This window comes from Acomys russatus, chromosome 5 (genome assembly GCF_903995435.1).
Source record: "Acomys russatus chromosome 5, mAcoRus1.1, whole genome shotgun sequence".
Lineage (NCBI taxonomy): Eukaryota > Metazoa > Chordata > Mammalia > Rodentia > Muridae > Acomys > Acomys russatus.
The window spans coordinates 70,935,308-70,953,036 of record NC_067141.1 but is presented as its reverse complement, the minus strand read 5'-3'; positions in this window follow the sequence as shown (position 1 = coordinate 70,953,036).

Here is a 17,729-nt window from a genome sequence, read left to right as displayed (position 1 = left end):
CTTAAAAAGGTGTACACATTGCACTTAGGAGTACATGAGATGATAAATGTGCCAAATAGAATGCCTTGTTAGAACCTGATATCACAAATACTTGAGTGTAGCCCAGGCCTGTTTTTTTTAAGGTATTGAAGTTATTTACTATGCTTAGCTGTGATGTGCTGAGAGAAAGAAGACACCTAGAAGGTTTGCGGGATGAAACCGTAAGGATAGAGTCTGGAATGAAACCCTTTTGTGTTTCCAATCTGAGACTCACGTTGTGCTTTCAAAAACTTTAAACTCTCTCAGTTTTCCTCCCTTGGCTGCCCGTGGAAACCACACTTACGCTCGCCATTTTCCATGTGTTGTTTACTCTTCCATATGGGTATAAAAGAAGACAGTATGACATTTGGCAGCATGGGAAGGATTGTTCTGTTTGAATTATTTAGGCATTGCATAGTGCCCACCACAAAGGCAATGAAGCAAGCTGCCTGTTTGCTTTATTACTTATCCTTTATTAATTAACAGAGGATTATTGAGCATCTGTTTACTATAAGGAGTAGTCTTGCTAAACTCTGCCATTTGATGCCAGGAGACTAAGGCACAGAGAGATTTGCTAAGCTAACTTTGAAAGTAACCTGTAGTAAATGATATCACGTTATGAAGACAGCAGACCTGACCTCAGAGTTCCCCCCAAGTAATGACCTAATGCTAAGAGTGATCTATGTGGTTAAAGGTTAAATAGATGGGTGCAGCTGTAGATTAAGTTCTATTTTTTCTCTCAGGCTAGGCAGAAGGATCTCTCCAGAGATTTAAGGAAGGATTGAAAGGAAAACAGACCTCTTCTCTCATGATCCATCAGCCTTACAGAGTCATGTGACGCTATGGGAATTATGAGGAAATAGGGCCATTGAACACCAGCTTTCTCTTTTCTCCTTTCTTCTTGTCCTGTGAGATCAGAAATGGTTGTGCCCCACCTTTCTTTTTCCTCTAACTTAAGGCCTAATGCTGCTTCTTTCTGAGCAGACTTTAAGAGACAAAAGACAAAGATTATTCTTATTCTGAGAATGATGCTGTGCAGGACTTCAGTGGATGGAACCAAAACATAAAGCAGATGAGTTTTTGTTTGTCTGGTTGGTTTTTGAGACATTGAGATTTGATAGTGGGTTGGTTTTCGGAGTGTTGGGGATCAAATTCAGGAATTTATCAATCTCAGACAAGTGGTCTATTGCTAAGCTATATTGACAGGCTTCATCTGTATTTTTTGTTTGTTTTTTAATACTTTTTCTTGTATATATATATATATGTATGTATGTATGTATATATATGAATGATTGATTACACACATGCGCGCATGTGTGTGTGTGTGTGTCCATCGTATGCACACCTGGTGCTGTGAAAGCTAAAAGAAGATGTCAGATCCCCTGGAAGTGGAGTTTCAGATGGCTGTAATTCACTCTATGTGGACACTGGGAACTGGGCTGGGTTTTCAGGAGACATCAATGCTCTTATCTCTTGATCCGCCCCACAGAATTGCTTATTCTTTTTAAAAAACAACAAAAATACTATCTCTAAATAGCTAAAGACAGAGGTATAGTCACGTTAATTTTTTATAGATGGCAATTTATTGTGTCTGTTTTATAGTTTTATTTTTCAACAGAAGAAAAAGACACATGATGTGACTAAGTAGATCAATTAATATCAATCAGTAAGTACTTAAACAGGAGCTCAAAAGTTAGGCTGGCAGGAAATTTTGAATTTTAATTTTGAAACTATGTACTTTTCTGTGGTTGCAATTCTTTAGATATGCCAAGACTAATCATGAGCATGAAACTGACATAAAACAGTTGGATTTGAGGATTCTGGTTGAGTAATAATACATGCTACAGCTCGATTTGTCAGCCTTCATTCTAGCCATTGTGAAGCCCAAGAAGATAAACAAGTCCCAGTGTGTGTTCAAAGAAGGGACACTCAGGTGGACAAAAGAAGACACACATAAATTTCTGCAATGAGAAAATTATGAATGCCAAATTAAATACTATACAAAAGTCTATATATTTAGAGCAGTAAGAAGCCTCTTCCAAAGAGTGTGCTAAAGGTCTGTTGTAGAGAATGTGAGTTTGAATGACAAAAACATATAGGGAAATTCTACAAAGTACAGCCTTAGGGGATTATATTTTATCCAGAGTATTATCATGGAACAAATGAACTTCTAAAACTTTGATTACAGTGCAGGGCAAAGGTGAAATGAGGTGGTTCCAGAAGATGAAGGCAGTTGAGTTGTTTTCAAGAATTTGTTGTTTGATCCGTGATCTGTGCTAGGGCTCAATGAACAATGATAGTATAAAAGTCCCTTTGTTATTTCAGGGGAAAGTTTTTAAAGGCTTCACATAGCTCATTGTAACCACTAACAGAGACATTAGCCTCACTGAAATCCATGAGCAGAAAATGTGGGCGTGGTTGTCTGACTTTTGACATGGTCTTAATCAGATTTATTCCCAGTATTTTCATAGGAAAAAGGAACTGTTGTTGTCAAAAGCTGACTTCTGGACAAAACATTCACATATCAACTCATAGCATCTCTAGATACTGCCCAAGATCTGTGTAATATCAAGCCAGTATCAACTCCAACATGATTGATTCTTTAGTGCAACACTGGCAGGAATGTTATGTGGTAACTAACTGTTTTTTTTTCCCCTCATTCTATTTGAGACATATTCTACAGGAAGGAATTTCTTGTCTGGCACTGTAATCCTAGTCAGAACGCCATGGTTGAGGAAGTCACAGGACCAAGATAAATCTTGCTATTGTTGTTTTGCTAAATATCCATGCTGTCAAATTGACTTCTAAATATGTATGCTTATAGACCTAAGCTGCCCTCTACATTTGTCAGAGGTTTTGTTTTTCTTCTCATAGGACAGTAACCAGGGGAAAGATACCTAACTGGAAAATGAGTCCAGAGCCTAAAGTAAGAGATTGGGTAGTCATCTCTAAGGGGACATCCATATTAAACCATGAAGAGTCCTAGACTATTAAGGGGGGGGGAGGCAGAGAGGGAGAGAGAGAGAGAGAGGGAACTCCTAAGAGTTGTAGAGTGTGATGGAACACAGTGGAATGCTGTCTTCTGCATCTGACATGGCTATCACAGTCATAAAGTAATATAATTTGTGGTCATTTATACAAGATCTACACAATATCAAGACAACAAAAATATCAGACTAGCTGGGACAGAGGATCTTCAGGTTTTACCCCCTAATGAAGGACTGCTGGAAGTGGATCAGTGCATGAGGAGGGAGAATTATTCTCATTGGGAATATCATCCTTGGAAACCTTTCCCATGGTGTTGTGGGTAGTCTCATACCCATGTATATATGGAAGGTAAATACAGTCATATGTAACTCTACACATGTATGAAAGAACATGGTCATATTTAACCCTATATATGTATGAAAGGATATGGTCATATTTAATTCTATACACTTGTGAAAGGATACGGCCATATGTAATTCTATACATGTATGAAATTCTTAAAAGCAAAGAAAAAATAAAAGCTACAAATTTTCAGATGTAAGTAAAAAATAATTAAAAATAAATTTAAAATTTGAAAAGTAATTTACATTTTGCAGGGTTCAGAACACTAAGTTAACAGGTCTTGCCTCCTTGAGGTATTTTCTTACTGTGTAGGCTAAATTGAAGAAATTCCTCAGAGGGAAGTAGCATATGCCGTTAGCCACCAATGGTCATGTTTTGCTACTTTCTCCAATTTCTTTGCTAATAGGATCAGGTTTCAAGGGATATGTCTATGATTCTGTTTCATTTTAAAAATCATCTCATTTATATTTTGAGAGTGTATTATAATCGCATTATTTCCCTCTTTGCTTTTCTTCTTCCAGACCCTTCCTTGGTCTTTCTCAAATTCATGAACTCTTTTAAAAAGTAATTGTTAGGTACATACATTTTTATACACATACACTTTTCTAAATACATAAAACTTGATTTGTCTAAACAATACTACTCATATGTTTGTCAACTCTATTCTTTTTTGTCCCAAGTTTATTGTCCAAATTGCCTTTAAAGATTTAGTAGCGTCCAATGACCAATTTGTTTTTAATTACCTCCTTTCATTGACAATAGATTCTTTTTCCTTTCATTCAAAAAATTTTAAGAATTACATGCAGATTGTTATCCCCTCCCTTATATCTTCCTGTTCCCCCCTCCTTCTTTCACCCTATTCTCCTCCCCTAGACCTGTGACAGAAGGGGGCCTCCTCCCCCACCATATGACCATAGCCTATCAGGTCTCATTCAGGTAGCCTGCTTCCCCTTCCTCTTAGTCCCCCAGATCTCCCCACCAAGGGGAAGTGGTCAAATGCACCAGAGTTCGTGTCAGATTCAGTCCCCAGTCCCCACACAACTGTGGAGAATGCACTGTCCATTGGCAAGATCTGAATAAGGCATCTAGGTTTACTGCATGCACTGTCCTTGGTTCGTAGGGCAGTTTGTACAGATCACCCTGGGTCCAGATCCACCAGCCTTGATGATCTTCTTGTAGGGCTCCTGGACCCTCTGGGTCCTTCTGTTTCTGCTTTCTGTCATAACCCTCTCACCTGGAGTCCTGAGAGCAAGTCCCAGCATCTGTCTCCATCTCCCTCTGAGAGGACTCTCAGAGGACATCCATGCTGGGCTGGTATCTAATTATAAGTGAGTATATATTGTGTGTGCCTCTCTGGGTCTGACAATAGTTTCTTTTCTTATACAATTTATCTTGATTATGGGCTGCCTCCCTGTATTCCTTCGAACCTGCCCAGCCATCTGGATTCTCACCCTTTCTGTCTCTCATTAGCTATAAAAGGCTTCTAAGAGATAACAATAAAACTTAGTAAGGCAAAACAAAAATTATCACATCAAAGTAGGACAATGCAATCTAATAGAAGGAAAAGATCCCAAGAGAAGGCACAAGATTCAGAGAGCCACTTGTTCACACATTCAAGACTCCCATAAAAAAACTAAACTGAAAGCTAAAATATATGTGCAGAAAACCTGGTAGAGACCCATGTCGGACCTGTACTTGCTTCTTTGGTCTCTGTGAGCTCATAATAGCTTTCCTCAGTTGATTCAAAGGGCCAGTATTCTACTGCGCTGGCTCCTACACTCTTTCCACTTCTCTTCTCTTCGGCTCCCTGAGCTCTAAGGGGGAGGGATTTGGTAGAGACAGCCCATTTAGAGCTGTGCGCTTCAACTTTTTGAAATCAAGAATGGAACATTTTTTAATGAAGATTCTATGAAGTGACTTCTAAAATAATACAGAGACTTGTTTTTAAATGTCTTTGTTAGTTGTTTTAATTATGTGAGTGAAGGTCTTCCAGGAGGCTAGAGTGTTACATCCTCCTTCAAGTTTGAGCTAATAGGAACAGAGCTTGGCACTCTGGAAGGGCAGAGTGGGGCCTTACATACTGAGTAATGTTTTCCATCCCCTCAAATAGTGACTTCTTACATGCCTTATCACTACCACAAAAAATAAAATTCCCAAATAAGTACAAAAGTGACTCTTATTTTATTCTTTTCCCTTCTTGTATTGAATCTGTATGGTTCCGTCAGAGCGCCATTTTGAAAAAGTAAGACAGAAGCAGCAGGAGTTTCTGAGTTTCACGTTTCTGAGGCACCGCCCTCAGCTGGGCCTCATTCTTCTAGGTGATGTGTTACTTAAATGATGACCGGCTTAGGTCAAAAGGTAGCCATTCCATGTTCCTATCACTTGCAATTGGAAACAGCTGATTGACAGGTGCTTTGTTATTTTATTTGTTGCTACTTCTCCCTCATTTATTTCTTCAATTTAAAATATCAGTAAGAAGCTTCTCCAGGAAACAAGGCTGTTCTCTGAATGTTTTCTAAAGTCTTTAATTTGTTTAGCCTCTTTCTTTCTTTATAGACTGAAATAGGAAGGGTTTCCCCATTTTCTTTAAGATGTGTAGTGTAGGTTTTTTCTTCTACTTTCTAAAAAGAAACTTTCAAAATAAAAAGACATATTGGCATATTCTATACACATGTAGTTGTTAATTGACTAGAATGTCTTGTGTTTAACTTAGAAGTATGTCTAATAATTGTTTATTATTAGGCTATAGTAACCATTATGGTGGTATTTTATTTATTTATTTATTTTTATTTAAGTAGTTTATTCAGATTACATCTCAATTGTTATCCCCTCTCTTGTATCTTCCTGTTCTCCCCTCCCTCCCTGTTTTACCCTATTCCCCTAGCCTAGGTCCACCTTGAAGGGATTGGGCAGGAGCCTTGCCATCTGGGTTCCCACTCTGTCAGATGGGACTGAATTGCCTTGAAGAGATCAGGTAGAAGCCTATGCAACCACTGCAAGCCAGAGGGCAGTATCTGCTCTCTCAGGCAGGACTGAACCTAGGCCCTAAGGCCTGGACTGATCAGGCAGAAGCCTAGCCAACTGCTGAATACAGTGGTATTTTCTAACCCACTGTCAATCAATAAGACATCTGCTATATTTTAAAATAGCCTTGGTTCACTGGGGCAGGTCAGGTATTAACCCTCTAAACTCTCTCTCATATTGGGGCAGGTACCCATACCCTGCCTCACTCCTATGCCATCTGCTAACTTTAGCCATCGGGTCTGAATCTTTCATCCACACAAGCCATGTGCTTCTCCTCCACCTGAACCATGGCCCCAGCCTCCTTCCTATCCTCTTCCTTCCTCTTCTCTCCTCTCTTCAGGTTTCTCTTCCACAAGCCTGGGAACCTTAGCCATGGCTAGTCTATTTGCCCTGCCGGGCATGTTGGCTTTTCATTCATCAAACAGGAAGAAGTTCTTCGGCATCGTTACAAACATTTTGGGGTCCATGAGGCTCTTCATTTAAGCAGCAACGAGAAAAACCCCCAACAAGAATGCTCATTTATTTTCTGTTTGTAATTACCACTGAGTTCAGTTGGAGGCACCGCTCAAGCATTTTGAATGGGATCTCAGTGGCAAAGAATAAACATGTCCTGTAATTTTGAGTAAGACATTTATCCAGTTGACTAAGGTTCACACTTTGTTCTCTTGGCTCTGCTGCCTTCCTGAACAGCTGGGCATCTTGTTGGCAAGAGGGCTCTCAGAAACTGGATAGTAGTTCCTCTGGGCCCTGTGAGCATAATTATACAATGATGTATCGTTAGCGTTTAGGGGATGCAGAACTGAGATATGCTGAAAAGCAATGCAGGCTATTCAACATCTCCTAATTTACGGGCATCAGTGTACACAGCTCCCGTGCATCTTTTACCATCTCCTACTAAATTTATTTAGCATTCCCATCCCAAATCCTCAGTGTGGGACCACTGTGCAGCCTTTTTCCATGGATATGGAGTGACCATGGTCTGAGACTTTGAGGATGAAAACACGAATATAGGTGAATTTCATATGTTTTTAGGTCTAGATAGATATTTTAAGTTGATAAAAATGAGATATGATAGATATTGATTTAAATTCAGAATTTTTCACTCACCAAGATAGGAAAGATTTCTTCAATGATGCCAAATAAAAATAGCCAAAACACTATGAATGTAACATTTATGTAATTCCTGATTGTTTCATGCTTCTTTCTGTGTGTAGTTTATTGTATATATGTGTAATAATATAAATGTATATATAAAAAATAAAAATTTATAAATAAAGAAAATTCCACATGTGTAATCATTGTAGCAACAAATTAAAATAGAGAATATTTACAGCATGAGACTGAAAAAGTAATCATTTAATATTTTTAGCTATGTTGCTATATTTTTGAAAAAATATATCACATTTGAATGTGGGAAAATTGAATACTAATATTACAACTTTTTTAAGTATTTATTTTTTAATAATGCATATTCAAAATTGATGCATGAAAACTTAGGTTTATCTTTAATAAAGAAAACAGTTTTTAAATTATTAAAAACTCCACAAGAAGTGGGAGACAATTATTAAGCACATATTATAGACTTATAACAGAATAATAAAGACCAAAATAACAATTTTAGAAAATATGTGTCTGTTTGAAATTTATTCTAATATTTTTTCAAACATTTAGGCTGTTAAAAACTTCTACTACATAATTTTCATCAGAAAATTGATCTTAAATTTATATTTGGTAATTTATGAATCTCTCTTTTTAGAAAAAATTGGAAATTCTAGAAACTATTTTACCAGTTTATGTAACTATAGTTCAATACCGACTTTAATAAAATGTCCACACATTACCTTGATTCTTTTATATTGCTTTTATGAACTTTATTTGTTTATATATTGTGACTATTTAATTTTCTTCCCATCTTCTAAGAAGAAATTTGACCTTATCAAAGAATATGACACCTCCTATTCATTCAACCAATCTCATCCAAATCACAAGGATCTATCATTATAAGAGAAAAGCCAAAATATTTCAAGATAAACTCAACATTTAGATAGTAAATTTTTCTTGTATATATGCATATTTTATGCATTGAAAAACGTAGGCTTAAAATAAAAATCAAGAATTCTTGTTTTCCTCAAGGACAAAATAATATCATTTTGGCATTTTTATTGATAAGTTTGTCATAGATTAGGAAAGCAGAATATTTTTTTGTGGCCAAATAGTCTAGGCAAAGGTTAATAAGTTAATTGGTGTGTGTGTTTATATTGCTAGCTGGGCTTTGCCAAGACATTTTAGTAATTACTAAAGAAGAAGATGGCTTTGTAAAGGCTAAACTATAAGACAAAATAGCTTGCATTTTTATTTCATTATTGACCCCTCCCACCCCCTCAAGACCGGGCCGACCACTCTAAACCAATTTCTTCAGCAATACTTCAGAGGTCTGAACTGTGACTGTTCAGTATTCTCTGGTCATCATTCTTGTATTTAAAATGCCAGAGGGAGAAAATTACCCACATTTCTCACTAAGACATTCCTATCCTTAGGATGGGCAGCATTGTCGTTAAGCATTTTATTAACCCCAGGCATACTGGAGTGTAAGACAAAAAAGGGAGATGCCACCTGCAAAGGAGTTTAAACCGAGTGCCATGTGTTCATTCTCCTCAAGGGCTTCATCAACTTGTCTTTGACAGGTAGAGAACGAGTAATGTCCATGTGCTGGTTGCCATGTAATCGTCACAATTCTTTCATGTGGATCTGTGTTTAGGTCTCCTGAGTCATTTATTAAGGATCTTTGTTATATAATTGAACAGGGTTGTTTGCATGTAGCTCAGACTGTCTGACTTTGGAATTTTTATCTCTCTGCCTCCACTTCTCAAGGTCTCAGTTTAAGAACAGTGCCACAACCCCAACATCTTGACTTTGGTTTTATCATCAGCAAAACTGAGATGATGATAAATGGCTCTACTTTAATAGATTGCTAAGATTGCTAATAGGCTTGCAAAACTTTCTAGAAATAACAGATCTCTCGTGAATTTTCATGAATATTTTGTTATCAGGATATATATATATCCTTTTGGAAATAGCTTGGCTGAATCTCAAAACTAGACTTTAAACTTGCATTGAATTAAGAAGGGATTTTCTCTGGGTTCTCAACTCATTCGTGAGGTCATGAAGTCATGAAACAATGTTCTATTCTACAAATATTTACTCACCATCTTCCCGTGTTTCCCATAAACTAATGTGGTAATGGAACCAAGTCCTTAAAAACCTGGCTTTCCTCTTATCTGGCTCAGCATCTTTCTATTCACTTGATCTTATATGCTTGCTAGCAAAGCCCAAATATTAATACCACAGAGAACTCCTCAGGTCTGAAAGTTGGCCGTGAGGGTTTCCAATTTCTGGGACATTCACTGTGAAAAAGACTGCTAAGGAGCCAAAGGCGGCTCAATACAGGAGAAAAACGTTAGCTCATGCATAGGTGTGTTTTAAAACAAAACAGACCTTTCTTCGGAGTTAAATCCATGCTGTTTCCTTCTCAAGTCTTTATCTCTCCTTCTCATCTCTGTCTGCACCCTCATTCTTCAAAGACACTGCAATTGCTATCTTTCCTCTTTTCATTTGTATGCCACAAATGCCTTGATGCTTTAGATTTCTATTTAGTACTTATTGTAATGTGCTAGTAGTTCCTTTTATAATGAACCTAGAGACTTGATACCCTATGAGCATATACAGGGGGAGGTAATCCCCCTCAGGAACAGTCATAGGGGAGGGGAATAATGGGAAAATGGGAGGGAGGGAAGAATGGGAGGATACAAGGGATGGGATAAACATTGAGATGTAACAAGAATAAATAAATTAAAAAAAAAAAAAAAACAACCAAGGAGAGCTCCCTTCCTAACAGGGAACAGCTGCATGCCTTTCCTTCCTGATTGTGTTGCGAGTAAAGAGAGAGAGAGAATCTAACCACATTGACACTTTCTGCAGTTTCAGACTTTCCACTTTGACAGCGATCCTCAACTTAATTAATTAATGATTGTATTGTTTTGTGTGAGGGTGTGTGTATGTAGGAAATAACTATTGTTTCTGAACTTGTGTGTGACTGTGCATATTCACATCTGTGCATATGCAGGTGGAGGCCACATTTTGATATCGGATGTCTTCTACTGCTCTCTATATCTTAGTTTCTGCAACACGGTCTCTTATTGGCTACATGGGAGGTGCAGCAAGCTCTGGGGATTCTCCTGTCTCTACTCCCTAGTACAAGGTTACAGGCATGTGCCAAAACATCCGTCTTTTATATGGGTGTTGGAGATGCAAATTCATGTGCCCATATTTGTGTAGCAAGACTTGAGCCATCTCCCCAGTCCAAAAAACTGGTTGTATGTAAAGTTAACAGGATGGCTTTGGAAAATTACTGATGTCTAGGTCTCAGATTACATGTGAGAGAATAATTGGAAATTAATTGCACTAGGGTCTTATCAGTATGATTGTCAGATAATTCCAACACAGATAAGGTGATTGTGTTTTGTATTCATGTCTCCAACTGGCTAGTATATTGTTTTTTTTGATGGGTCTGTTTATAGCAGCAGTTTAAAATACCTATTAATATCAGCCTAGAAAAATTACAGATACACAAACATCTTCCAGGATGTTAATTGGCACAAAACAAGAACGCATACATAGATTTGTAACTTTGATTTATATTCACACATGTGCATAGACATATATTGTCACAAGTATACACAGATAGAGTTTAAAGGGTACACGGATACAAAAAAAAATTATAGATATGGGTGGACAGAGTTATAAGAATAAAAGTTTGTCTATAATAGGGGCATGTGAATTTCTATCCAAACATATATGTAGGACATGACATCAATGCATAAACATTTTAAAACCATAGCACCTTTTAAATCTTAACAGTAGAAATGTTTAGGTCTGTTTTCTGCAAGACAATGGTATGTCAAACACGGGGTGAAGTATAGATAGTCTTGTGGGAAAGTGGTGGTGGGAAGATAGAAGGACCTGGAAGTGACAAGAGCTACAAACACACACACACACACACACACACACCACCACCACCACCACCACCAAAAACCAACCATGTTTTATACTTTATTGTACACATAGTATTGAGATAATTGTTGTCAGAACACTTTCCCCCAATATTGTACATGTGCTTAAATGCCTAAAAGAAAACTGCCTCATATCAGACTCTATAAGTAAGAGCCAACACTGGCTAACAAAGCCATGTTGAACTGTGTATTTCCTTCTTATTCTGCTAGCTTTTGTGTTCAGAGGGACTCCCACACAAAATCTCACATGTTGTGGAACTCTGGGCCCATATTCCTACTTGTCCAAGATAATTAATGACCTGCCTCATTCCATACTTTCTTGTCTTAGTTCAGTTCAATTTTATACACTTGGGGTATATTCATGGCATTGAGGAGGGGGGTTCTACTGGTTTGTAATCTGATTGGGTCACATTTAAGGCCCAAGTGCAACGAAAGAGAACGCAGCCAAAGGAGAAGACAAAATGGGTGGCATGAGCTAAGCTCTCAAATGAAATAGAGATTTATTTAAAAAAAAAAAAGGAATAAATACAATACACTTGAACATAGCACTTGAGAACAATAGAAAAACTAATTCAAATTAAAATCCAGAAAATATGGTCCTAAAAAATAGCATATACATTTTAGCTATTTTCCTCCTTTTTATGAATTACAAATTGTATATTGCATTTTGTTTTTATTTACTCCTCCCTCCAAATCATCCTAAATTCAATTCCCCTTTCCCTACTCACTCTCCTTTGTGTCTTCTATTATTCACCCATCAAGCACAGTTGTTGATGCTGGACTCACTCATCCAGAAGCCATCAATTGCCAATAGCTTTTCAGGTAGTGCTGGGACATTGTGCCTCCTCCTCCTTTTCATGCTGGGTTTGGTTTATCCTGAGTGTGTGTAGGTCTTTTTGCATGTTGTCACAACTTCTGCAAATTCATATGTGCAACTGTCCTGCTGTGTCCAGAAAATGTTTCCGAATAGCAATACATCCACTGCTTCAGGCTCTTACAACATTTCTACCACTGTATCAAAACCCTTTTGATTGCAAGTTGGCAATATTGTATGAAGATGAATATTCATTACATTCTTGTGAATCAATTATTTTACTTATTGTATGTATATGTATATATAGGTTATAGGGTTATACGTTATTTCTCATATAATATAAAACATTTATATATGTGTGTTCATATGTATTTATATGTATGTACATTTCCTGTAAGACACTTATGCACAATGGATTGAACTAGAAATGATCATAATGAGTGTGTTAACCCAGAAGCAGAAAGAGTCAAATGGTACATACTCACTTATATCTGGACATTAGATCAAGGAGCAGGTCCCATGAAAGTCTTCACTTATCAGCAAAGTGAGAAGAGGGGAGGACATCCTATTGGGACTTTAGGCAAGAGAAGCATTGGAGAATGGGGAAATAGAAGGATCCAGAGGGTCCTAGAAACCTACAAGAAGAACATGATGATGGGCGGATCTGGGCCCAGGGGTCTTGCTCAAATTAGTAAACATCGAACTCCAACCCAGATCTAGCCAATGGACAGAACATTCTCCACAGTTAAGTGGAGAGTGGGGACTGACTTTCACACAAACTTTGGATGGGCAGGCCTGGTGGTACTCAGAGGAAGGATAGCAGCCTACCAAGAAGAGACTTGATACCCTATATGTATATGCTCATATACAGGGGGAGGAGGTCCCCCTGAGTCACAGTCATAGGGGAGTGGAGTAGGGGGAAAGAGAGAGGGAGGGAGGAATGGGAGGATACAAGGGATGGGATGACTATTGAGGTGTTAAATGAGTGAATTAATAAACAAGCCACTTATGCACATAAACTCAAATATATTTTCCTCATAAGACAAAGAAAAATATGTGCCTACATATGTTTAATTGTGCATTTATATCTATATTTAACTCTTGGCATCCTAGAAACATTATTTAATATTTGAAATAGGAGCCATTTGAAAGAATAGTCAATGAAACATTAAATGTAAACTCAAAATAATTAAAATTAATTTAAATTCTCTGTGCCAAGATGATAGCTAAGTACTTGCTAACCTATACACCTATGAGAAAACCATACAGAAATGGAAAATCAATGGACTTTTATGTTTTAACTTAACAAAATTAAAATCAAATGATAATAGAACTGATAAAATGTAAATATATACAAAAATTTAATATATATATTAGCAATGTGGTTGTGAAGTTTAACAAATTAATAAAATGCATAAAGAAGGTAGTTAGCCTGTGTGGAAGAAAAGTTGTATACTGGAAACATATTGTATGGCTGTAGAAACTTTCTCGCTCTGCTCGGAGCACCAGCTGCAGGACAGAACAACATATAGGCTGCAACTCGGCATCTCTCTGATTTCCTTATCTGATGAAGGAATCATTGCTCATGTCCTTTTGTCAAAGCAGCTACCTGTGAGGGAGAGAGAGATAACTATTATGAAGTTGTGTTTAATGTACTCCTTATGCGTGGTTACAGAAGAATATCTGAACAAAAGTCCTGCTCTGTGAGATAAGAGAAAAGAAGTTGTGCTTTGAATGTAAAAGTTCCTACATAAACTTGTGTGTTTGAACAGCTGGTCTCTAACTGGGGATGCTATTTGCGAAGGATGTAACATCTAAAAGAAGTGGAGCCCAGGTTACATCATGCAGTCCTCCCAACAAAATTGACCTTGGCCTATTTCACTGATGAGGAAATTTCCCAGAGAGGCATCAGTCTCTCTGTTCTAAGGGAAGAAATAAAACTCACCATCAATTAATACAAGCAAGAATCATAACCCAAGCAATCTGTATTGTAATGTGAGGCTAAACCCATTCTTGCTTGTCTATTGACACCATCAAAGGCAAAACAAACAAATAAACAAACAAACAACAAAAAAACTGCTTCAGAGAGTCACCAGGTAAGGTAGCAATTCCTGGTTTCCTAGGGCTGTTTATGTTTTAAATTATTGAAGTAAGATAATAAAATTTTATTAAAAAACCAAAACGAAGAAAAAACCAAGTGGATCCATCCTGGAGGAAGTGACTTTTCAGGGGCGGACCTTGAGGTATAATAGCTTGCCCCTACTTCCTTTTCACTCTGTTTCCTCACTGATAGCTCCCATAGCAGCTCTTCTGCCAAGATGGACAGTGTCCTGTTGAATTGTTGGCCAAGGTAAAGACTTCTGCTCTTAGGTTGCTTCTTGTCATGTGCTTGGTTACAATGAAAAGAAAATTAACTGATAATGAAGTTCTGCCATCTTTTGGGGAGAATTTTCACCTACAGAGCAAGAACAGATAGTCAAAGAGTGTTCACTAGATCCATAAATATTATCTATTATTTAGGCTCTTGTAGTGGCCTCCGGAACTCCTAGAACTTTCTGAAATCTGCCCCCCTTCAAACAGATATGTGCCTGAAATAACAAAACTGGTCATTTATATATAGTTTTGTCTTAAGGCCCTGATCCTTCTTGTCCTTATTATCCAACCAGTCTTGTCGTCTGTTCACTCACAGATGTTTGCTAGGAGCCTGTGTTGTGACGCCTTATTTTTGAGCAGAGGAGATTATGGGGAGGCAGGTGAGTGCTTACCACAGGCTATTCTCATCCCAGTGGGAATGCAGATACTAGTACAATCACAAATGTGGTCATTGCATTTATCATGCGGGTGGTGCATTATAAAGGTATATACAAGCGACAAGTCAGACATTAGGAAGGGATCAAATATGCCTTTCCTGAGAAAAGAATACTTGAGATGAGCTCACACAGCTGGAGGGTACATAGCCATGCAAGCATATCTCCATTTTGTTTCATATATCATAGCCTAAGTGATGCATGTTCTGTGCACCTTTCCTCCAGTCTCCACCTTGGAAGGGAGCTCCTTCATGAAATGCACTCTGACTTTTAAAGAAGTTTTGTTGTAGTAAATAAAAATAGCTAGAATTATGACTGTGGTATTATCTAACCTGCTTTCCTAATAAATAAAGATGCAGACACCTGTTGTATTTTAGAATAGCATAATTTCACATGGGGCTGTGCAGATGTGAAGCCTCTAACCTATCCTTATCTTTTCCCAGCTCCTATCCCAGGCCATCTGCTTTAATCATTCCTCTCTGGGCTACTTCCCATCCATAACCCCAAAATACTTGCTAACGTTCTTCATATAGGCTATTTCCTTCCATCCATACTGTTCTGGCCATGTGCTTCTCTACAAGCTAACCTATCTCGACCTTTTCCTTCTTTCTCTTCCTATACCTGTCCTCTCCTCTCCTCTTCTCTTCTCTTCTCTTCTCTTCTCTTCTCTTCTCTTCTCTGCTCTTCTCTGCTCTGCTCTCCCTTGCCTGTGTGTGTGTGTGTGTGTGTGTGTGTGTGTGTGTGTGTGTGTGTGTGGTCCTCTAATCCTAGGCCTGTAAACCTCAAACTCCACCTGTATCTCTTCTGCCAAATCCCAAGCTTCAGCATGTTTTATTAACCAATCAACTTTAAATAGAACAAGGTTTACACAACAAGGACAGGTGTACAGGAGAATGTGCTCTTCTGGGCTGCACCCAGATTGTTGTATCAGAATACAAAACACCAGACCAACCCTCAACCAATTTTTATACTTCAATTATGTTTATGTATCTAAATGTGGGTATATACATTGAGTACAATGCATGTGCCTGCAAAGGCTAGAGGTGTTGGGTCCCCCAGAAACTGGAGTTACAGGAGAATGTGTAGCACCTGTTGTAGGCTCTGGAAACTTAACTCAGATCCTCTGAAAGAGAAGTAAATGCTATTAACTACTGGACCATTACCTCTGTTTTATATATCAAAAGTTTAGTCATTTTGAAGACTTTCTATTTATCCTTTATCCCTTAGAGTACAATCATTTCTTTATGCATACTTCTATTATTCCTGAGTGTTCTTCCTCTTTTGGTATGCTCAATTACTTATCTGTAGCTATATAACTATTACCAAGGCTATGTATTAGATTCTACTATAAAACGTCAGATATGGCATTTTCCCCCTCCTAATCAGCTCCTTCAGTAGAGGAAAGAGCACTTTTACAAATTTTCAAATAGAAAAAGCATTATGTGGAAACATAGTAAAAACTCTAAATTTACAACAAATTCTTAATAGCAACCATTTCCCATATTAAATATAATAAAATGACAAATGAACAGCGAAAGGAAGTTATTCATCTGAGAAACTTCCCACAGGTCTTTGTTATGGAAGTCTCTGAAGGAACCAAGGAAAGGATATATTTTAATCATTCCAAATACAGTTTTCTTTTTAACTTAAGAAGTTTGTCTTCCATAAAGCAGAAATGACATACATCCTCTTTCTGCTTTTAATGGCATGTATATTTAGCCTTATACTTTATACTCCACCAAAAAATAAAAACAATACATCTGTTTCAACAGTGCCTCAGGCAATATTTTATTAATGCCCACCAAGTCATATGTTATAGATAATGTTTCTTTACAGCAGTGACAGAGATTTAAAAAGTGATATCTCTCTCTCTCTCTCTCTCTCTCTCTCTCTCTCTCTCTCTCTCTCTCTCTCTCTCTCTCCACATTGTCCATGTGTGGTCTCTGTATTTATTACCATCTACCACAAGTAGAAGCTTCTGTAATGACGGTGGTTATGTAGTGGAGATAAACATATTTTTGTTTTGATCTCAAGTGTGGGATAGGTATTGGATGTAACATGCTTTTGCTTTGATCCTAAGTGTAAATAGGGAGCAGACTTGTGAGATAGCAGGTGATGTTTATCCACTAGAAGACAAACCACTTTGTGGCGGTGCTTGGTTTTTGCCAGCTGAAAAACATCCTAGTATTCTGAAAGGATGTCTGTGTGTGTGTGTGTGTGTGTGTGTGTGTGTGTGTGTGTGTGTGTGTGTATTATATGGCCAAAACAGGAGTCTGGGCTTTTTTGGGTCTTGGTATTGTTTGACTGTTCATTACTCCACTTCAAGATGCTCCTAGAGAGAACCACTCTAGGGAAGGCTTCAAGGCTTTGGGCTCTGGTTGAGGCTCCAGGTTCTGGTTGCTCCAAGTTCCAGCACCAACTTTTGTGGAATTGCTGGTCTGCTGAAATCCTGCTGACTATTCCAGGAGAATTATTCCCAGGAACTGATATCCAGAAGATTTTATTCTTGTTTTCCTTGATCTACTTTCTCTCCTGTTTAGGGTAGTTGGGTGATAAGGGGGGTACATTAATTTAATAAGTTCAAAATAAAGTGTAATATTAAGGAAACTGAGCCTACAGGTATACATTAAACTCACTCCCCTTAAGGCTCAGGGTTAGATGTGGAAT